General features: G+C 40.5%; 1 long non-coding RNA gene across 3 annotated transcripts; it reads left to right on the top strand.

Moving 5' to 3' along the window:
• Window positions 1-5,788: 5,788 nt before the first annotated feature.
• On the top strand, window positions 5,789-23,416 carry LOC128787071 (uncharacterized). 3 transcript variants are annotated; one of them, XR_008430559.1, is made up of 7 exons: window positions 5,789-5,883; window positions 6,126-6,219; window positions 15,776-15,803; window positions 18,363-18,510; window positions 19,512-19,618; window positions 20,005-20,125; window positions 22,473-23,416. It is a non-coding gene; the product is annotated as an uncharacterized LOC128787071 (long non-coding RNA). The 3 variants fall into 3 exon arrangements; XR_008430558.1 differs by lacking the exon at window positions 15,776-15,803; XR_008430560.1 differs by lacking the exons at window positions 15,776-15,803; window positions 22,473-23,416 and adding an exon at window positions 21,780-22,212.
• The last annotated feature ends 226 nt before the right edge of the window (window positions 23,417-23,642 follow it).

The following is a 23,642-nucleotide window of genomic DNA, read 5'->3' as shown; positions in this document are numbered from 1 at the left end:
AGGGCTGCCCGTGGTAGAAGTTTTGATTGTTAGAGTGTGTTGCTTCCACCTGACAAGACAGGTAGAACTTGAGCATAAAGCTCTGGAGTCACACTAATATCATAGCCAGAGATATTTTCTCATTTTAAGAGAAAATTCCTGAAGAGATTGTACCTGATGAAGTTCCTGTGAGTCTGAAGGACAATGTGACCACGTTCAGTTGCTGAATATTCCTGCTCTGCACGAAATAATTGTGATGGTTGACTTTGCCAAGTGTGAGCCAGCAGAGCCAGAACCAGCTGACACGAAAATGCTCGCCAGGGGATAGTCCAGATTCTGTTTAGAGTATTTCAGCACTGTGCTTTATGTTCAAATTGGGTGGAGCAGAGTGATCTGAGAAGCAGAATCCTTCTACTTAGGATTTTGATGGTCCTGCACAAAATGCATGTGTGGAGTATGGACTGGCTCATCAAGCAGTTTCAAAGAGGGCAGAAGCTTCCCAGATCCCTGGGGAAATCTGTCAGAATTATCTAACTGCAGTGTTGGCCATTTCTTGGATCTTGCACATAGTTGAGAAAAATTACCAGCATTAGATTCTCAGTGGACCATTTGAAAATCAAATAATTTTAAAAGATGAGGAAACAGATTCTTTCATGGCAGGGTATGTCCTGTGGTGATATGAATGGGTTTGGGTTTTTTTTGCTTGGGACATGCTTCAGAGCTTCACAGAGACTTGTAACACCTAGAAGATGTCTTGGTGCTTACCACACCTCTGAAAAGGAATCAATACTCTCACACATTGTTAAGAATTATCTGAAGGCTACCAATCTTAATTAAAGCAAAATAAATGGAAGTCGTTTTGTGAAGAGAGAAACCACTTCCAGCATAACCAGTGAGACAAGAATTTGCTTGGAGGAAGAGGAAGTAGGGAGGCTGGAAGTTCTGCAGAACTATCTAACTTGCCCCAAAACTCACTGGCTTGCAGATTTTTGAAGGGCTCTATACCCATAACAGAAGGTTTATCGGTATGTGTAACCGTATTTCACAGTCCCTGCATAGGCTGGGTGAAAAAAGGAAACCGTTCCAGGAGCCAACTGCATGATTTAACATTTTTCAGCACTGAAAAGGGAGTTTGTGCACTTTCCAAATCAGCCATGTCTCAGAGTCCCTCTGATGCTGAGCATCACTATTAAAACTTAGTGTTTGACACAGAACACAAATGATGTTGCTGACTTGCTACAGAAAAGATCTAAACTCTCTGTGGAGAAATGAATTGCACTGTCTGAAATTTACAGCAGTGATTAAATGTACACAACTTTTCCACTGGTATCTGTAAGAGAGAAAGGTTATAGGCAGGAGATGAAGTGCATTGCTCTGATGAGGACTTTGCATTCAGATGTTCTTCCTGATAATAGAAAAATGAGTATTTTGATGTTGCTGCTGCTTTTAAGTCCAGGCATAAACAAAATGATGCATGCTGCTGGTGTCTGTAGCCACTGTTGCAGGTGGTTTGTTGTCTTTGCATGCTGGAGAGCAGGGAACTGACTGTCAGTAAAAAATGTGACTGCTGCAAAGAAAGCACAGTTGTCATTTTTCCTCCTTGCTTGTCAGAGGCAGAAATATCTCCATCCCCTGGAAGAAGGAACACAGAGACCAGAATTAGCCCCTACTGCAGTTAAAAGCTTCCATGATACTAGAATAATGTATAACTAGCAATTTTAGTTTCTAGTAATGAATTAGAACAAAATGTTCATATTCTACTCCTGCCCTTCCATATCAGGGATGAACTAGAAATACCCTTTCCTGATTTGCTAAAAGAAATTTGGGAGAGAAGGAGAAAAAAGCTGTACAGTGACATGGACAAGATGGAAATCAATTTGTGTTTTTATCATGGAAATGCTGAGATAAAAATGATAAAACAATTATTCTTTAAGTCAGTTGTTGAGTTGCCTAATTCTTGCTGGACTTAGAACTGACATTTGGGACCAAGATGGGAAGTGTGTCAGTTAATGATGAAATTATTTGGCATGCAAAACCAGGTTTTCTTTGGGCTTTATGGAATTAGGTCCTAGTAAGAAAAGTGAAAGACTAGAAGATATTGCCTGCAGTAGCATGGTCTTCATGGAGAAGAGCTGTGGAAAAGCCAGCTCAGGAGATGAGAGATTTCCCTGCTGTTGCTGCTGCCTGATGTAGAGTCTAAGGCATTTCTAAGTATAGGTTAAGTATAGGAGAGGCAAGAGAGACAGCTCGTTAAGGCACAGGACTGATTAAAAGGCAGGCTGGGATTTTTGAACGACAGCTCTTTGTCCCTAGTACATTCAGAGAAGCACAATTTTATATATATTTTTAGAAGAGAAATCTTATCTTGCCAAAGAAATAGTCAATGTTGTTTTTGCAGTGGCACTTTGAAGGGAACAACATCCTGTGGTGGTTTGGTCCAGGTTGAAGGGGCAACAGTGTGTTTAGTTAACCAGCTTCCTTTGGTTTATTTTTCTGAATTTGCAGTAATTTTGAATTTGTTTTACTAATGCCATCACTTCACAACTGCAACCTTGTGTAAGTTTGGAGAGTGAGTATTGTCAGGATTTATCCCAGTCCTTCAGTCAATAAAGTTTGGCTAGTCCTTTTAAATTCTTTCTTGTCTACACATCAGTTTATAATAAAGATGGTCTGTAAAATTTTTGGGCAAAAAGGAGGTCTCCCCAGACATTCCACTCTTCACAAATAAGTGAAATCCATGTAAACAATTTATTTTATAATGAAGAATTTCTTGTGCACTGTCCATGTTCCAGTCATTTAACTCCTTGATCAACACAGAAATTCAAAACCAGATTTGGATCTATTTCTTCAAAAACATACTAATAAATTCTCCTTATATAATCTTTACAGAGTTTTTTGAGCCAAAAAGAAATCTGTTTTACAATTTGATTACTCTTAAATGAGTAAAGCAATGCTGTAAATATGAAAACAACCCTAATTGTTGACTATTTAACTTTTCTCTTATTTGTAGCTTTTTTCCTATTTCTTCAAGACTATGAATATTTAGATTAAGGAAGAAAACATTCAGGTTGTGAATGAGTGAAAATTGTTTTACTGATTGTTTTTTTTTTCTGTTTTACAAACAAGCTCAATACCTGCTCCCATATTTCAGGCATTTTAAATTTCCTTCATGTGCAGTTTGTTCCCTTCCCTCTCTCTTCTTATTTATCAAATTAAATCACAGAAGTATTATTGCAGAAATACCTTAACAACCTAGTGCAGCCTATTGCTTCTGTTACTGTTCTGCTTCACTACATGCCCATAAATCCATTTAGTTGAACTAAGCTTCATCTTGTTGGAGGTATCAATCTTTTTACCCCTCAATTTCCTTGTCTTACCTAATGGGTTACTATTGTAAATGCAGGTGAACCCGGTGGGAAGAAATGCTGATGTCTAATTCCACTTCAGAAGACTGAATGATTTCTTTATTATAACTATGCTATAATACATTAATATACTATATAAAGGAGATACTAAAACTACAAACCTACTTTTTCTAACTACCATATCTAACTCACTCACAACTTGTGACCCTGTTTGCCAGAGTCCAGACACAGGTGGGTTGGATTGGCCATCAGTCTCAAACAATCCTCACCAGAATCCAATCAAGCAATCACCCCAGGTAAACAATTCTCCAAACACATTCCACATGGGAAAAACAAGGAGCAGAAATAGAAATTGTTTTCTCTTTTTTTCCTCTGTGCTCCTCTATGAAAAAGTCCTGAGAGAGAGAAGAATGTGCCTGCCACAGGTTACAGCTGCTTGGCTCTTTCCACAAAAGGTACTTTTCTTTGGTCTGAAATATTCCACTGTATCATCTTCCCTGTCCTTCCTGGCCCCTAGAGCTACTGTGGCCACACTTCCTTTCTGAGGAGGGAGTCCTTCTGGGCACACCAGGAACATAAGTTTGGAGACTTACTAGAAATGGCTCTATAATTAAAAGTGAGTCCTGTTTGGAAAATACGAAACTATAGGCAGACGCTGAACTTCCTCATATGATTTATTCTCTAAATTATTTACATTCCAGGTTATGAGAATGAAATAAATTGTATCCCCTCTTTTTAAGGTCAACAGTTTGGAGCCCTGGGCTGTTACAGCACATTGGTATTTATAGACAGCCAAGTGTATTCATGGAGCTCTGTTAATTGAATAATAAAACTAGTACATGTCTCCCAGTTCAAAAGCATCCATTCTTTGGATCCAGTGGCATCTGCCTCAGGGACTCAAACCATGCAGTTGTAGGGCTTGAAATGTCTGGAGCAGTGCAGATCTTTAACTTAAAATAATGTAGTGTCTTTAACTTGGGCTAAAATACAAACTGAAATATAGATTCAATAACAATGAGAATTATTTAATCACTAAGAGATTAATGTTCTGTGCTCCAACTTTTCAGCAGCTAAAAGCAGCAGAAATTTTGTGAGGTACCTTCTCTGGGGAAAATTACCTGCAGATAGGTTTCCAGGGAAGCTGCATGATTGTGTGTTGGTGTAAGTTAAAATAGAATTTGTCTTGCAGTTTTTGTAATACATTTCTTATACAAAACAACTGGTGTTCTTCAAGAAAATTACTTTCTAATTCTTATTTATCACACATTTACTTCCTTTCAGTGTTCTCTTATTAACTACCTAACCTAATCTTTATCTTCCAAAATTAGGCCCTCTTCCCTTTCATTAATCTGTTCCCTATTCTATTTTCAATTTCTTCCTCCAAGCTTAGTCCACGGTACTTGTGCACGAAACACAGTTATTCTGCTGGCTAAGCTTAAATTGGAAGTGCATGCACATGTGTGCTGGGCAGATTCTGAACCCAGTGATAACCCCCACTTGCAAGGCTCCCAACAGAGCAGCTCCAAAGCAAAAGTGCTCTGAAATACAAGGTAGCCATCACAAGTGCCAAATCTTACTGCCTTGATATGCTGAAAAGGAACTACGGTTCTCATCTGGTTTTGCACAGACATTATTAGAACTGCACATCCTAAAAACTTCCTTGTCACATCTAAAATATCTAATATGCCACGGGGTGGGTGGTGGGCATTACAGCAGTTTTATTTACTGCTATAAGATGCCTTTAGCTTCTCAGAAGTAAAAAAGTAGATTTTGTAATTTTTTTAGTCTGATTTCTTTCCAAAGTTATTGACATTTCTGTCATTTGCTAAAATTAATCATAATTTCCTAAATCTGGATGGATTTTTCTGAGAGAGAAAAACCCTGCTTTTTCACCTTCTCTGCTAATTCTAGTACTGACTTGACACTCTGCATGTGTATTTCTGCTATTGCAGAATTCTTCACTCTGTTTTAACCCCAGTATCTTTCCTAAGGAATCTGAACTTGCTTAATTAAGTAATTTATCTAATCCTGCTTCAAAAATTCCTCTGTTCTGCATCACAGCTAATCCTGAAACTTGGCATGAAACTATACACAATTTATTTTGCGTTATCATGCTGTATTCTTCAGAAAGTCTGACAGCATGGTTAGTGGACACACTTTCAAAGCACAAAAGACTGAGACCTATTTAATCTCTACCTTTAGCACAAGGGAGTTCCTGACCTACAAACAGTTCTGGCTGGATGGACTGTTCAGTAGCTGTTCAAGCACATTCCATCGAAAAAAAACTGTACCCAAATTTGAATAGAAACTTTTCATATTGTGCTATAAATTGTGTCTCTTATACCACTGTTGAAGCACTAGCAAGTAGATGGTGTTAGTCTTGAATTATGACATATTGGTCTATTGGAACAATGGCTTCTGTCTGTTCATTAGGTGTCCTGCAGCTTCCATCAGTTCTGTCTGACCTCATTGGACATGAATGTTTGTAGCATCATGAGCACAGAGAGCACTTTTAGAGGAGGAATTCAGTTGACTCAAGGTTGGTACGTGTGTATCTTGACTGAAAACCCACAGTCTCACTTGAAATGCTTTTAAGTGTGCTTGTGTCATTACATTCTTGTGCTTCTAGTCATCTTCCTCTTTCACTAATTGGACCAAATACCTTCTCTTGTGAACAAGTATGGGACAATGGGATAGGATTTGAACCTCTGTTTCATAGTCTGATATCAATAGCCCTGTCTTTTGCATGATATTTACCTACAGCTTTTCAATTTAATGCAGATTAAGAACCTGTTTCAATCAGGGTCTACTTGCTCTAATATGTGTAGCTGACAAATAAAGCAATCCATTGGAATAATTTTCAGCTTTGAGAATGGTGAGTATTTATTATATAGTTAGCATTAATAAATCAAACATTCCATTCTCCAAAATAAAAGTGTTTTCCATAATAAAATATAAAGATCTAAGACAACTTAATTTATTGTTTAAATATTTTTAAATAATATATTGCTCATAGTGTTTCTATAGACACTCACTTATGAGAATAATTTATGTTTCTGTCTATACTCTGTCCACACACGACTAATTTGTAATAACATTATTGTGACTGCAAAGTCAAGTGTTTAATACTGTGGGTTGTCATAATTAACATCTTATATTTAATCTATTACATTTTCTCCTTTTGGTATTTTGCTTTGTGACACTGAATTTGAATATCATTGTATTCTGTTGGTTTGGGGGTTTTAATCCCCCTAACGATCTGTCTCAGTGTCTAGCAAGGATGGTGTTAAATGGAAACAAGTCTGTGCAACGAAACAGAAGCCTGTATCTGGAAGCTACAGGTTACAGTGTCAGTGGTGTAAGGGTTACAGTTACTCAGACTTTGGCCTCTTTTTAATTACATTCCCTTTATTTAGACATTTTGTAAAATTTTGGTTCTTCCCTTTTCTTCTGTCGCTTCTTGGTCCTCGTACATCAGATTAGCTCTCCTAGATATGCAGGTATCTCATCACACCTAAACTCAACTGCCCCCTGGTTTGCAGGTCAACTTCATTTACTGTGGTGCCTCAGTGAATCAGCTCCTCCTTCATCATCTTTAGCTTCCCTCCTCGGATCATATTCCTACGCGACTTGTCAGGCGAATTCATCTGCTCCCTTCCCTATTCCAGTTTTTAGATTGACTCTATCCCCAAATGAGGTCTTTTTTCAGAGCTGCAGTGGTTCGTGCCTTCCTCTTGACCCCTCTGCAGCTGATTCAATAAACCATATTACCTAAGTGAGAACTGACTCTTGACTCTCACAAATTTTCCCACTGAAAGGTCTTAAAGAAGGTTGAAGCATTTCCCCAAGTACAGATGGCTTTGACACTGCTTCCTCTTGAAATCTTAGAGAGCTGCAGAAAGCAAAGATTAAAAATAATGCATAGTACTAACTATTGAGCAGCTCCACTAATAATATATTTGATCATCTCTCTCAATTTCTGCTTACCATGGTGATTTTTTTTTTTTAATAGCAAAAGCCACATGCTGCATCTTGCAGAGAAGGCTTTTGATAAGCACAAGCGAGGGTAAACTTGTCTGACTTTCCTTGACATCCTGTGTGCTAGAAGCATTTGATTGCTGGTCACATCTTTGCCAAAATTATCTCTGTGTCTTTAAATATATCGATATAAAGCAAAGTAAAACAGCTCCTATGTTGAACTGTAGTTATTAAAATATTTTAAATATGCTTTTAAATGTGCTTTGTTATACTTGTCACCACAGAATCATTTTGGTTGGTGCTCTAAGATCATCAAGTCTGACCATTAACCCAGCACTGCCAGGTTCACCACTAAGCCATGTCCCTAAGGGCCACATCTAGAGTTGTAATAAAGGACAAGTAATCAGTTTAAAAGCAGTGCAGGAAAAAAAAAGGAGCAGTGGAACACAGCAGCAGTTTTGATATGTTGTCTTTGTAAGAATAATATATTTTCTTAAAATACGTTGATCGCAACTTTTAAGTAAAGCTAGAAGGGAATGAGGTATTTTGCTCTTCTACAAATAATGCCAAATGTAAGAGGTCTCTGGAGAGCTGGAGAACTTAAAAAGTACTGTATAAGTAGTGACTTAACCATCTCAGCAGCTGGTATGCAAAAAGGAAATTACTTTTCCAATTACTTTTCCAGGATTGTGTTCTTAAATATTTAAATATAGGTGCACACATGGGGAACACAGTGTATATAAATAATCCCAGTGACTTTAGTAAGTGACACATTTATACGGATGCTCAGGAAAAATGGATGTCAGATCTGGACATGGAAATGCCGTTTTATAGAGCAAACAACAGGAGTGAGGATTAACTTTCTGCTGAGGATCAAGGAGAACTTCCCAATGTTTTTTGACAGGCCTTGCACTGATGTGTGCCACAGCTGTATTTCCATCTCCAGCCCTGTCACTATTGCTTTCCTCATGGAGAGTTTCCATCCTCAACACTGCCACTACACTGTCATAGCCACAGTGCTGGTACCACAGGGAAATTGGGTTCTGGAAGTCTGTAGTGGTTTCCTGGAGAAGTAGCTGCCAAGCTGACAGGAGAGCAGGACACTCGTGTGGCAAGAAGAGGCAGGGTTTACTCGGGATATCATGGCAGAAATCTGCAAAAAGAAAGCGTTTGTGATGAGATGATTAGAAAGAATTTTCTGAACAAGGCTGCTAAAAATGGTTTTCGCTTGGGATAGATGTTCTTAGTGGGTATGCAGTTACCTGTTTGGATTATACAGTGTGCCATATTCACCTGAATTGTTTTTCTTTAAATAGAAACTTTTTAACAACAAAGAATATTTTAAAGTTCTAGTGAATCTAGTCCCATTTTGTTGCATTTTGGAGGGGAAGTAGTAATGAGGTACTTCAGCTGTGCTTTGGTTTGAAAGGCCTTTTAAACAGTCACTGTTAGTGTTGGCTGTACACGTTCACTACTTGTTTTGGGGAAGTAGATTTAGTTCAGTAGATGTTCTAACGAGCCTAAGTGAGAGGAAAGGATCACTGTTCCTGAATTAGAAATTTCTTCTGATGCAATTTACACAATAAAAGAAACTTGTAGTAGTATGGAATTTAATGGTTAGGGTTCGTGGGTCTTTAATCAGGAGGTATTTCTAAACTGCTGTGTTCATTAAGCTCTGGTTTGTTCCTCTTTGGGAAGAGGAATACTTCAGTTGGAGAGATCCCAATATACTCTTAGAGAAGAAAGGAAAACAAATTGCAGGATTTAAAGCAGTGCAAGTATGAAAACACTGAGGGTGTCTGGAGATGTTTTACATTTGTATATCACGTCCTTTCCCAGCATCCACAAAGTTGCAATAATGCATTACAGACTCGCAGTATCATAAATTGTGTGTTGCTACCTCCATTTCATTGACAGGGGCTGAGATACAGAAATACTTGGGGTTTTTCAATTCATTCCATGAGCTAGCTTAAAAAATGGAAATATTGTTCCCCTTTTTTTAATTCTTATTGTGTTTCAAGTCAAAAAGGTCTTTTCCACTCATGAAATAATGTAATTAAAATATATATTTTCTTTGTAATCCCCAGTAAGAGTTCTGATTTTTTATAATATCAGTCTCAAAACATGTTTGTTTAATTGGTTCTCTAGTGACAAATACATCACAACCTCTCCAGGCAATACATTTCAATGTCTCCCTGTGCTTATCACTAGAAAAGTTTGCTGCAATTTAAATCTATTAATTCTTGTTCACAATGGGCAGGCAGAACAAATTACTCCTTTGCTTTGAAAACAGTGGCCCTACTCCTCCTCAGTGTTCCCATCTGGAGATAAAACAGTTGCAGTTCTTTTGATCTTTCAGTGTAGGCTGTGTTTTCGAACCCTCTGATGGCTCTCTTTGCTCCCTGCTGCTCTTTCTGGTTAACAACATTCTTGACGCGTGCCCAAACCAAGGCGCCGCGCTCAGGCCTGGTGCCTTATCAGTGATGAATGCAGCAGCAGGATTACTTCACTTGTCTCACACAGCAGTTTCCTGGTGCACACCAAATATGACAGCCTTTCCCCCCCCCCCCCCAAGAGTGATTCCCCCCTTTGCTGTTTCACACTGCTTGTCCTGAAGTTGGTGACCTGTTTTTCTGGGGAAAGGCTTTCCTACCGCTCCGGTCCCAGCCCGGCCTCTGTGTGCCCACCTTGCCGTTGTCACAAGACATTTGGTTTGCAGTTTTAGAGTCAGACTGTCTTTATCCTTTCTAGTGTGGATAGATTGAGCTAACAGGAGCATAAAAAGCACAGAGGCCACCCAAGCCATCGTTAGTGCAGCCATCATCATGAAATATCTACTTCTATACATTCTTCAAATGTAAGCTTTTTCTTGCCTACACCACGTTGATAATTCTGGGATGTTTGTCACCACCCAAGAGCGGTGAAATATTGGATCTAGTTGAACTGTATTCACTTGTTCTCAAAGCAGAACATTCTCCGTGGTGTAGATACCTGTGCAAAGAACAGGTATCTACCTGTCCCTTGTTACTTTCACAAGGTCCTAGAAGCCAAGGCATTTTAATCTCCTCCTGTGTCTTGAGTACTGTCAGTGACAGGATCAACTTTGGCAGCATTGCATGTTTGACTGCTATTTTCCTGGGCTGGGGTGACTGCAAAAAAAAAAGAGAAAATAATTACCTGTGGCATCTGGCAGGTGATAAACAGGTGTTGTATTTTACTTTTTCCCCCCATTTATCTTCGTACTTTTCCACTTGTTCTCGTCAAAACATTCTATGTGACGTTTTGCTCTAATGGACGCCAATGCTCTCATTAATTCGCGGTGTATTACGTCGCTGAATTCCCGAATCCTTGCACAGTCCGTTTCAGGGACGTTCGCGCTGGACCCGCCCCTCTCCCTGCCCGCTGGAGCCGGGCATCCCGAATCCCGGTGCCGGCCCCCAGGGGGCGCCCCTGCAGCGGCTCCCGCCGGGCGCGGCGCCCCGGGAGCAGCGGGAGGGGCCCGGGGCGGCGGAGGCGGTGGTGGCGGCTCCCCTTCCGCGGGGACAGCCCGGCCTGGCACTCGGCTTCTTGTGGTGCCCGAGGAGCGCGCCCCGCTCCGGGAAGATCCGCTCTTGTCTCCCGGCGTGTGTCTCGTCTTCGGGGCTCGTCTCCCTGCGCCGCGCCGCTGGTTAAAGGGCATCCCGGGCTGGGCAGCGCCGGGCGAGGGACGGGCGTGCCCGCTGCGGGCACACGGCGGGAGCGGTGCTCGGCCGGCCAGGGACAGCCAGGGACAGCCTTTCCAGGGCTCCTCCCGCCCCGCCGTGCGCTCCCTCCGGGCGCAGCCAGCGCCTTTGCAGCGCGCAGCGGAGCGGAGAGAGCGATGGTGGAGCGGGAGCGGACCTGGAAAGGGCCTGCTGGTGATCGGAGCGTGGAGAGGCTGGAGCCTCAGTGCTCCCGCTCCGTGCTTTGAGTGGTGTGCTGAAGGTGGAAAGGCTGGAGCCTCAGTGCTCCCGCTCCGTGCTTTGGGTGCTGTGCGGAGCGTGGAAAGGCTGGAGCCTCAGTGTTCCTGTTCTGTGCTTTGGGTGCTGTGCGGAGCGTGGAAAGGCTGGAGCCTCAGTGCTCCCGCTCCGTGCTTTGGGTGCTGTGCGGAGCGTGGAAAGGCTGGAGCCTCAGTGCTCCCGCTCCGTGCTTTGGGTGCTGTGCGGAGCGTGGAAAGGCTGGAGCCTCAGTGCTCCCGCTCCGTGCTTTGAGTGGTGTGCTGAAGGTGGAGAGGCTGGAGCCTCAGTGCTCCCGCTCCGTGCTTTGAGTGGTGTGCTGAAGGACTTGGTGCAAGCGCTCGAGAAATCAAAAAGGCTAGATTCAGGAAGGAGATCGGAATTAAGGAGTCGCTGATGAGCCAGACTTGTAACGTCTGCGGTGTTGCTTCATGTTCTTCATTAATTTCCTAACAGTCTTGTTAGTCAGACCGTCAGTTTTGGGAAGAGGGCTGTCAGGGGCAGTAGGGCTCTATCTGTGTTAGGCAGCAGTGGGATGCAGTGGATCTGTGCAGTGAATCTTGCTGGTGCTGGATGACCATGCTATGTGCTTTTCAGGATACTTCACTTCGTGCTGGCTCTGGTCTGGAGCAGTGGACTGAATGTCCAGTAATGGCTGAAACACATCTTCCAGTTTAGCTTCATTTGAAATTAATCCAGCTTTGAACAGCTCCATGGATTGAACAGGCCAGGATGAAATTATCAGGACAAATCTCTTCAAAAGCACACTCCTCATACAAAATGAAATAGTAGTGCCAATGCACTCTGTGCATATTTTTTATCATCCAGACCTACAATTCTTACTCACTTTTAGTACTGTGGATATAATCCATCTATTCCATGAAGTTTAGCAGGACTGCTGGCCCAATCTTTGCTAATCACCTTTGATTAACTGGGATAGAACAAGGGCTTTCCAAGAACAGCACGGGCCTTTGTGGATTTCGGAATGCAGATAGCTGCATCTCTTTCCAAACCTGAGATCAAGACCACACAGTGGCTATTTTAAGTGAAAAGAGTAAGATTTTCAGACAACTCTGTGTAAAATATACTGGCTTTTTTTTTCCCCTTTATTCCTTCAGCAACAACTTAAAAAAAAAAAAAAAAAAAGGCAGAAAGTAAGAAAGGTACAAGCCTGCCTTTGAAAGTTCACAGAATTTCAGATCTATCCCTCTTCCTCATGCTGAGCAACATTTTAACTACCTATAGAATCCACCTCAATTAAACAGTATCTCTATAATTTCCATTCAAAATTTGGAAATTTCAGTGTGAGTACCCAGGTTGAACACATCTGAACCCTTCTGTGAGTACAAACACAGTGAGTGGTCACAGTTTTCATGTTTTCATCATAATGTAGGCATAGTCAAATAAAACTAAGTGAAAATACGGGATCTGTTTTGATTTCTGAAGAGCATTCTGTGCTGGAGTGAAGGGATAAGTTCTTCTATAAGATTTGCTTTTAACAGGGGGTGCTTACAGTTGATGTTGGATTTTTGTATTTGAAACTGGAACTGGCCAGTGGAATTACCACTGACACAGAAAATAGAGATGGAAAAGCCCAGTTATATCATCTAGCCTTTCTCCTTCCTGGTGTAGGATTATTGTGTACCAACCACTTCAGTGCTTTTTCCAGTGTAGTTTTAAAAGTCCTCAGGGATATGCCATGACTCTTCCTTCAGGAAAATACTCCACAACTTTCTGTACTTTACCATTAGGAATCTTTTCCTGCAATTTGACCTAAATTTCTCCTTTCTTAAGTATATTCCTTTTGCTGAAGATTTATTACCTTGAGGGATTCTAAGTAATTCCTGTCACTCTTTAGAATTCACATCTGTAACATGCTTGTTCTTTCCTAATGCTTTGTCCTTTAATCAGAACAGCTATCCATGACTAGCCTGTGTCTTTACAGTCTTATACCACTTCTGCTTTGGTCTGTAGGCTAATAAGGATTTTTGCACTATTTGTTGCACTGCCACCTTAAGTTCATTTTCTTGAGAGTAACTTTTATAAGAGTGACTTTTTCATGGTTAAAATGCCTGAAATGGCAGGGGTTTTTTTCTGAAGGAAAAATGTAAAAATGCTGTCATTATAGTTATTGTTTTTCAAAGACGTACAGATAGAAATAAATGATTGTTTCTAATTACCAAGCAGTGGCACAGGTTACCCAGAAAAGTTGTGGAGTCTCCATCTTTGGTGATAGTCCAAAACTATCACAAAAAAAACTGTCACAAAAGTCAGCACACCTCTGGAGCTGGTGGCTTGGAGCAGGGGACTTGGAGCAGACAATCTCTAGAAGTATCTCCTAACCTCAAGTATTCTGTGATTCATTTGGAAAAGGACATATCTGGCACTAACAGTGGTAATTACATGAGAGCATCTGAGTTTGCACACTCTGTTGTTACTGCTTTGTAACTAACATCATAAGGTGTATGAGACCCTAAACACTTTTGTTCATTTAAGTCTGTTCATAGGTAGAAGCCTAAGAAATTTCCTTTAGCAAATCCTCTAGCTAAGTCACTGGGAATCACAAATTGCTTAAAATGCAGAAGTCAGATGAGCTTGCTCCTTCCAATAGGTCAAGATTAGAATTTTGAGGTCCGTCCTTGAAGGTGGACAAATGGAAATTTGCATTCATCTTCAGGAATACTAATAAGGAATTAAAGTTTCAGAGGTTATCAGCAATTGAATTGAAAAGGCAGAACAAAGAAGTAGCCAGTCGAGGTGTTTGCCTACACAGCCTCCCCTGCTATTTCACCACTTTGCTTTTGTCCCTGAGGCTCACACGCCTCAGGACACCATTTAGGTTTATCATGAACTTTGATGGCTGGCAGCTGGGCTTTTGCTTTTTAGAAAAATAAAAATCCTTCCGTGCTGGTGAAGTTCACGGGAGCCAGCACATCCCATTCAAACAGGGCTTTAATCTCCAGTGTCTGTCCCTGTGGGATGCAGCGCTGTGGGATGTGCGCTGCGGGCTGGCAGCCAGGGAGGGAGCAGCTGGATCTAGGGAATGCTTTCTCCCCTTTCAACAGATAGATTTAGGGCAAGGAAGAAAAGGGAGAGGGAAGGCTGAAATACCCAGTCCTTGTAGCATCTCTGAAGGCTAAGCTGGCTCGTTGCTCACTCTTTTAACTTCTACTGCCACAGAGTGGGGACGTCCTTGTGGGTGTCCATGTGGCAAAGCCCGCGCGTTCCCGAATCCTGGGGGCTCCCAAAGCTGGCCTTAGCTGTGGGCAGGGAGGTGCTGCTTGCCCTGCTCTCAGCAGCCCTTGGCAGCTGGCTGGAATGACACACACTGCAGCTTCCCGGGGAGTGCGCCATGCTTGGCTGCAGCTCCGCTGCTTTTAAGGGTACGGCGGAGATGGAGAGAGTAAAAAAAAACGGGGGCACGGAGTGAAGGGGAGGGAGAAAGCCTAATTATCCCCCACTTCAACTAGCTGCCTTGTTAAGTCATTACGTGTTTCTGAAAGTCCCTTGATTGATGTAGATCCTAAATGAAATCAGATGAAGGAAAGACCACATTCAGATGCCAGGAACTCTTGCCACAAAGGATTAAAATATCAGAAACAAAAAAAAAAACCCTCTAAAGCCCTCTGGGAAAATATTTGTTATTTATTTTACTATGCTCTACTAAAAAAAAAAAAATTAGGCTAATTTATCTCTTTTGGAAGGAAAGATTACATTGAGCTAACATATTGCAATGACTATTTTTGGTCTTACCATTTAAAATTATGGAGTTATAAATAGAGCAGTGCAAAATGCTGCTATTTTGGTTCTCACTGGGGTTCACACAGTCATTTGCTTTGCTTTCTATCATTGGATTCAACCCTCCACTCAATGCTGATTCTTCTTTGAATACAGAGGTTTTGTCATTTTTTTGATTTTTAAACAGCCAAATCAATTTGTATTTGAGATTTTTTTTTTTTTTGCTGATACTAGACCTTAAGCTATCTATTGTTTTTACATCACCTCAAGTTTGCCAACAAAATTGCAAAAGTTTCAGTGAAGGTGGTTTTGCAAAGAAACCCAGAATGAGGCAAATTTTGCCTGGCAGTGGACATTGTGACAAAAGCTCTGGTTATAAGGGTAGGAACATTTGTAATGGAAGTGGCCAGAGAATCCTAAACAGCAACAGAATATATTCCTATGAAATGTGTGTACCTAGAGGGGGAAAATATTATCCCACTCATGACAGAAAAGCAGCAGCTTACTCAGAGCTATTCTCAGATGTTAGAGTCGTTCACCAACTCCCTGGTCTGTGGTGGCATCCTTCTAAGTTTTGGCCTCTCCAGGCAGCTGTGATTTATGTTTTTAACAGATGAAGCAGCCAAAGTGCACAGAGAAAAGGTGGGCAAGGCTACCTGCTGTGCAAGATTATATTTAGGGGTACAGCAGAACTGTGGCTTGCATGTGTTTGAGATTTTTTTCTTTTACTCTGTTTCTCAGAGGTGAAAAGCTCCTTGAGGCCATCCAGGTGAGTTATCTTAGATCACAAGGTGTTGATTAATTACGGGTTGCCTAATCATATCAGCACTTCCTTCAAGCAAAGTCCGTTCTGAGCGTGGATCCTACACATTTCCAGGCAAGTACAGCTAAGCTTGAGTCTGGGGGATAACTCTAGGTTGTTATGGCTGCTTTACTACCAGAGTATAGTAGGGGATATTAAAACTGGGGTGCTTGGGACAGGCTTCTCAGGTGAACTTTCCTGTTTGAAAGCTTTAAAGGTTTCTTGTTGAGAAATGTGAAGTAATGAGTTGAGCATTTAGAGGTCTGCGACGGGGACCAAACTAGTGCCTGACTATTGTGCCATTGCTTCTTTCTTTCTCTCACTTCATACCACAAGGAAGAAAGAGTATCATGTACCTCTAATGGACCAAAGTCTACTTTAATTTACCCAGTCTAAATATACATATTTTTTACATGTATTAAAAGAGTAACTTCACAGCTTTCCCGACTCCAAAGCCCATTGTGTCTCCAGATGTTTCTTAAGGTTTTCCTAGATCCTGGCTCCTACTTACCCAAACCAAGAGCTTGTTGCTATTCCCATCTTACTAGGCATTAGGTTTCTGTGGAAATCAGGCTGTAGGAGGAAAAGGCTGATACCAACATAAACACAAGATTTGGTCAAGACCTAGGAAGACTCTTGCACTTTATATATCATGGGGTTACCTGCACAGATGGGAGGGAAATAGGGATCTGTAGCTCATAAACCTGTGTTTACTTAGGTGAATAAATAGCCTAGTTGTTGGAGACCGAGAGCTGCACCTTCACATCAGAGCAACACAGCTTATTTTATGGCAGCAGCATAATTGTGACTGACGTACTTATCTCAGGCATGTAGTATTACAGGCTGTTGGACCCAGAGACATCACCTTTGGTGGCACTTTTGCCTTGAAAAAAATGTTTATATTTAATAACATTTCCCAGTTAAACATTCAAAGGTATGTTTATTAGCTGATACATTGCTCAAAAAAACACCTGACGCTACAAAACCTCTTTGGCACCCAAGAGCTTAAAAAGCAGATGGATTTTTTTCCCAGCTTAAAATTAAGAAGCTCATGGACTAAAATTTCTAGTAGAACACATTCTTAAGAGCACCTTTTAAGCCTGTACAAATAGGGAGTAAATGGAAGCAGTCTCAGTTTTTTAAATATAGGAACAATTTAAAACAGAGGTTTATAGGGTTTGTAGGGAGATGAGTTATTGTTTCTTTGCATTAGGCATTAATGAAATAATTTGATGATACAAGAGAAGTTCTGCTCTTAATAGTGGGAGAAGTTAATACTGATTAAATGGTCTGACCTTATTTTATACAATACCTCTTTTATTAACAATGTTAAAAACATCTGCTGGAAGTCTGTAACACTGATTTAATAGGGAGAAAAATTAACAAAGTTCTTTAGCAATTCTGTCTTCAGTGTAATATTATGAACTTCTTTTAAAAGAAGGTTTATGTGTGCTACATTATTAACTGAAGCTCTGCTCAAATTGAAATCAGGCCCACAAAACTTGCTTTTCTTGAGATCATGCTAGGTTTTTATCACAAATATTTAAAATTACACAAGAGAATGAATGTACCTTCACTTTCTTTAGGATTTTTAAAGGCAATCAGGTCAGGTAGAGAAATATTTCTAAACACCTCTTCTCTCACTTACAGTATGTGACCTCTCTAGCAGTATTAAAGTGCCACAAAAAAAATTACCAACTTCCTCCACTAATTCATTACTAGAGAAAGAAAATCACTTCCAAAGTGACTGAATTATAACTTGTAATAAAACACCCAGTACTTTATACTGGCTTTGTCAGGTGTGAAAGATATGTCTTTAGTTATGAGAGAGACTGGGGGCAGACAAAAGGTGGGGATGGCAAAGAGGCAAAGATCATGGTCTGGAAGAAAGCTTCCTTACAGGAATTAAATACTGAGCTTAAATTAATCCCACTGTTGCCCAACTATAGATAGCATTGTGGAGTTGTTCTTTTCTTTTTTTTTTTTCCAAATGTAAATGATAAAGAATAAAATAAAGTAAAACACTTGGTATTTTTATCACTTAAATTTGCAGAGGCCTCATGTTTTCCACACCTGTAGCCTTGATGATTCTTTAGGCAGTTCTGCCAGTGATAAAAGGAATAACTCACCACTGTCAGAGGATTTGGCTGTTTCGTCACTGACATGAGAGGCCAGCCTAATTCCATGGTGGTTGCTGTGTAAATGACTTAGGTATTTTCTTTGTGCATATTTTGACTGAAGAGCAATAACTCAGGCAATGAGTTATTTGGCATCAGCCTCCAAGACAATCTGTTTCTTCTTATAAATCATGTAGTGCCTTTCAGCCACCCATTTTTAAATAAGACTATTGTGGGTTAGCTTCTAATGTGCCCTCTGTATTTAGTCAAAGGATGGTTAAAATAGATTTGCTGCTATTCTTCTTTGTTTAATTTTTTTTTTTTTTTTTTTTTGTAAAATTATATTTCCTGAAGTGGTATTGAGAAAGTGAGAGGTGAACTGAAAGACTGTCTTTATTTTACAACATAGGAGCGTGACAGGGCATTTCCTTCCTGCTGGTAGTGACACTCTCTCTTCCCAAGAAAAGACCACATTGTCCAAGAATCCAGAGGGGAAAAAATACACTAACACCAGCTTGACACTAAAGTCTTGGACACACCCAAGAGGAAGAAAAACAGTAAGTAAAAATTTTCAACAACTGAAAAATTATAAGAGATTGTGCAAGGAGGAAGGTTGTTGTACTGTAAATTTAGTAAACAACAGGTAGACTTATGCTGTGAAATGGACAGGTTTTCCCATTTGGATTTTTTTTCAGTTCTATCCAAGTGTTTGGATGAAAACAGCAGCAGTTTCTTTGCTCTAGATTTTCTAGGGTTTTATTTGGAGGATTCCCCACATAACAGGATGACTGAGTGTTAAATACAATCTGAAGAGGTGGTGGGTGCTTTGGACATCCCTTTCTGAGTGTCTTTTACTCTTTTTATTAAAGTAATCCAGTTAAATCATACAGCAATAGTCACAGCTTATATTTCTATTAAACCAATAGATCTCTTGTGTTTATCTTTTTTTCACTTTGGCTCTTAATTTTTAGACAAAGCAGTGACTGAAAAGTAGAGGTGAGTTTTACAGTATTTCCACCACGGTAATGCACAGGGCTCCAAGTTCCAAGAATCCATATCCTTTTAAGGCAGATGTTGTTTAAACAAATGTAAGGATGCAGTTCCTTCTTTGAAAGTGTGTATGAAAACCATCTGCATCAGGCAAGTGTCTTGATTTGTGTCACCAGCTGAAAGACACCGCCTTGTCAGTCCCGTTTAAAACTTGAAATGACAGTGCATCATTGTGTGGTTACTTCCAAAGAATTCTAGCTATAAAAAGTGTAGTATTTGTCAAAGAAAATAAGAATTATACATAAGGAGAAAAACTAATCACAAAGCAATTGTATGCACAGAGTCAAAAGACTCTCCATTGCCCTTACTGAGGTAGTTCAATGAGTGTCACCTGGGCTAAATTTGTATTGGGGGGTTCCTGTTAGGCACCCAAAGCAAATCAGAACAGGATTGACAGAAGAGGGGTTGCCATTCTTCACTTTTCTCTCACTCTTATTTTCATCCTTTCCTATTTTTTTTCTCTTTCATGTGTATTTTTAGGTTTTCATTTGTATTTTTTATTGTTCAGGTCGAGCTCCCTCATGAAAAAGAAGGACTTGCAGTCTTCTTCACTGTCATGGGAACAGACTGATTAGTTTTTCATTCCAAGTAGCACCCTGGAATTCGTGGCAACAGGTGGGGCAGGGCTGCTGGCCTTGGCAAACTGCAGGGCATGTTTGAGACCCAGAACTGCCTGCTATACTCGGTGGCAGTCCTGAGAGCTCTTCTGGTGCAGAAGTAGAGTTCAGCAGCAGTCCATGGCTGTGCAAACTTCCCATGTCACAGCCACTTCCATGACTGCTCCGTTGATGCCATGGTGGCTGCTACACTGTGCTTACAGTTGATGCTGCCTTCTATTCCACTCTTCATTCTCTCCATTCAGGGGTTGAATGAAGGTCCAAAACTTCAGATCTGAATTTGCTGGTTTGTGATTCTGACATTCTGATTTATTGATGCCTGATTTTTTAACCTGACAAAACCTCACTTTTATTTTCTGGTTCATTTTCGTTCTTTCTCGACAGTAAAATCTGCCAGTCATGGGAAATCACATGAATGATTCTGTGGAGGCTAACCCAAGATTGCTGAACTCATTTTCATGCATGGCTAAATGCAGAATTGAACCTCGTGCTCCAGAAATGAAAGGTTATTGATTTTAGATAATTTTAAAATAATGCTATAGGAGTGGATACAGCTACTCTCAGTCTACTCTAATCCTGTTTTTTGTTGACTCTGCCCTTGTGAAGGCACTGCTTTCTGTCAGTGATTAAGAGGAGAGATTGGCTTTCAGTTCTGTGCTGATTCAGCACAGCAAAGAATCAGTACATTAGCAAGGACTGTGAGGGAATTTTAAATATTGGTAGAGTACCAAACTTCTACTGTTACTATGTCTTGGAGGTGAAATTCCAATGTAATTACTGTCCCAGGCAATGTGGGAGAGGTGACAGCTCTCTGAGTTGTAAGAGAGAAAAATGGAGAAACCCTGTATCCAGTTTTTGGCTTGTTAGTGTCACTGCTATAAAATGATGATGTGCAAAATATAGGCCTATAGAGCTAGTGTGCATTCTACTGGACTCTTCATTCATTACCAAAATGACAGCTGAGTAATAATTAACTCTGCCAATTCAGTCTCTTTGCACTTCATGGAATGATATTCTATAATCTTGAGGTCTCTTCTTGTTTTTTGGTTGGTTTTTTTTTTTTTTCCCTAACTGCACAAAGTTAGATGCTTTCATAAATACAATGTGCAACTTGGTTCGTTTTGGTGGATGATGAGGTGCACTTAAGCACATGAAGCTCCCTCATCTGTACATCCACCCAGTGGTGTGACACTGACATAGAAATTGAAGTAGTTTGCCATTAAATACCAAGGAAACCCCACCAAAGAAAGATTTTCTTTTTTTCTCAGCTGGCAGTGTGCATAGCTGCCCTCGGGACAAAACTGGTAAAATGGGGTTAAAATGGAGTAGCTGCTGAATATTCCAGCTTGAGATGATATGTGACACAGAACTTGCCTTGGTCTCAAAATATTGCTAAAAAGCTGGATGAGTAACTTAGATTAATAGGAGAAATGGCAGTCAGACAGGTGAAGTGGAAAATGAATGACTGTACATCTCACAGGACAAGAATTAAGCAAAGAACAAATCTATACATATAGGTATTGATGCTATACCCTGGAAAAGTTAAAAATGCTCTTATTTATTTCTTGTTTTATGGGGTATTGCTTATGGCCTATGTGCTTCTGCAAAGGTAGTGCTTTAGTGGTTTTGGCAGGTAGTGCTGGATTTCTCTAGAACATGTCCCACATGGGTCACGGGGACATCGATGAGCTCAAAGGCCCATGTGTCTGTATCACCTTATTCAAGCACAATGCCTTGATGAGCTATCAAATACTAGACATGCTTAAAAAGTGAACAAGTCACCTTGAAATATCTGTTGCATGAAAATCATTCTGTGTTACATTGATACAACACAAATATTTGTTATAAACAGGTGGAAGAGGGACTGGAAATAAGGGTGTAAAAACCTCACCTGGGCAAGTTTACGACATAAAATCAACTGTAATTATAACAGCAATTAGAAGCCGATGCCCCCAGTAGTTTTACAAAGTTTGGGATCCTAATAAATAAAGGAGATGCCAATATAGGTAGCAGAGTGAAATGAAGTATCACAGGTACTGTCTTTTGCCACTTCTCTCTTCTGTGGCTCATAAATTCTCTGCAAAGAGGAATGATGACACTCAGAAAGGTCTGAGAAGCACATGCAAATAAATTCTAATTATCATCTGTGTGTATTTCAGGCAAACTCAGGAATCAGAACAGACACAAATGAACCCTCAATTGTGTCTGGTTACATCCAGGAAAACCAGAAGTCCTTTTGCAGTTGTTTGAAAGTTTGCCAGTCAGTTTAGTGCCCTGTATATGTAATTTGCACAATTACGTATCATGAATACATACACACATACATAAGCATATATATGCATATATACATATATATCTTGCCTAACATTAAGATTGCTCTTTAAGAATGACCTAACGCCCTTGGATTCCATATCTTTGGGGAACAATAGAGGTCTAAATGCCCACAACTGTTGTGTTCATTTCACCATGGGGAATTATGTGAAAATGAGAAAGTTTACCAAGAACAGACAAAGAATTCCACACAAGACAATTAAATCCATAAAGGCAAGATGAAGACTACAGAAGGAGACCCAATAGGCAGCAGAGTGCCAATGCACACTATTTACTGAACATGTCTGAAATACAAACAAGCAGTCATGGCCAAACAGCAAAGAAAAATAAAGAGGGTGTTCTTTCAAAAGCTAAAGACATATGCAGATGAAAAAAAAAACAAAAAACAAAAAACAAACAACAAAAAAAAAACCACCAAAGTGTCATAAACACTGATATATATACTCTCATAACTATTTCAAGTCTGAGACCTAACTACTGAGAATCAAAAATTGGTCAATATTCTTTTTTCAATCTATCAGGAAGGAAAAAATTGTCAGCGAGTCCGAAAATGACAAGAGTATAAACTGAACTCTCAGGAAGGGAAAAGTCACTGGAGAGAAGCTGAGCAATTTATATCCTTTGTTCACTGTGGAAGATGGGTTTGATGACCCTGACAGGATGCCAGGTGCCCACCAAGGCTGCTCTATCACAGCCCTCATCTGGACAGGGGAAAGAAAATATAACAAAAGGCTCATGAGTTAAAGACAGGGAGAGATCACTCACCCATTACCATCGTGGGCAAAACCTCCTCCCTGTCCTTCTGCACTGACCTTGGTGTCTGCAGAGTTGTTTCTCTCACATATTTTCACTCCTCTCTGTGGCTGCACTTGTGCAGGGTTTGTGGTTTCCCCTTCCTAAATACATGACCCCACAGGCATTACCACCATCACTGATGAGCTCAGCCTTGGCCAGTGGTGGGTCCATCCTGCAGCTGGTTGGCTTTGGCTCCATCAGACATAGGGGAAGTTTCTGGCAACTTGTCACAGAAGCCACCCTTGCAGCCCTCCCCTTCTAGCAAAACCTGGCCACACAAACCCAACATGGAGAAATCAGGGAAATTATCCTTCCAGAGTCCTTTCGGGGTGTTCAGGGAACTTGGCAGAGACTGTCTCTAAAACTGAAATACCTGGAAGGGGTTATGGTACAAAAGACAGGTGAATGCAGAAGACTCTCCAGGATCTGAAGGATTTACCCATGAATTCCAAGAAAACTCAGGGATGAAATTTCTACTAAAAGCAGCATGTGACATGTCTTTTCACTGTTCCTCTGTACATGAAAATCAGGTGTCAAATGTGATGTCCATCATTAAGAAAGGTTCAAGGGTATCCAGCAACTTAAAACTGACATCTGTTTCCAGGTGAACAACTAGACATTGTAAGAGAGAGAGTTAATATCTACCTGAATAAATATTACCTTAACAGTGAGAGTTAATAAAGCTCTCAGAGTTCTTCTAAAGGGGTCAGAGATATATAAATTAGGATCATCTGACTGATACAGTCAACTCACGTTTTTGAAGGACATCTGACAGAACTTTTTAATTAAGGCGTTTTAGGGAAATCAAGCAACACAGAACTGCCAGTGGCATAAGAAGGGAGATGCTGAAATGGATGAGAATATGATTTAAAAGATGGGAACATAAGATAGACCAT

This window comes from Vidua chalybeata, chromosome 4 (genome assembly GCF_026979565.1).
Source record: "Vidua chalybeata isolate OUT-0048 chromosome 4, bVidCha1 merged haplotype, whole genome shotgun sequence".
Taxonomy (NCBI): Eukaryota; Metazoa; Chordata; class Aves; order Passeriformes; family Viduidae; genus Vidua; species Vidua chalybeata.
Note: the sequence above shows the minus strand (reverse complement) of the source record. Positions and strands in the feature narration are given on the sequence as shown.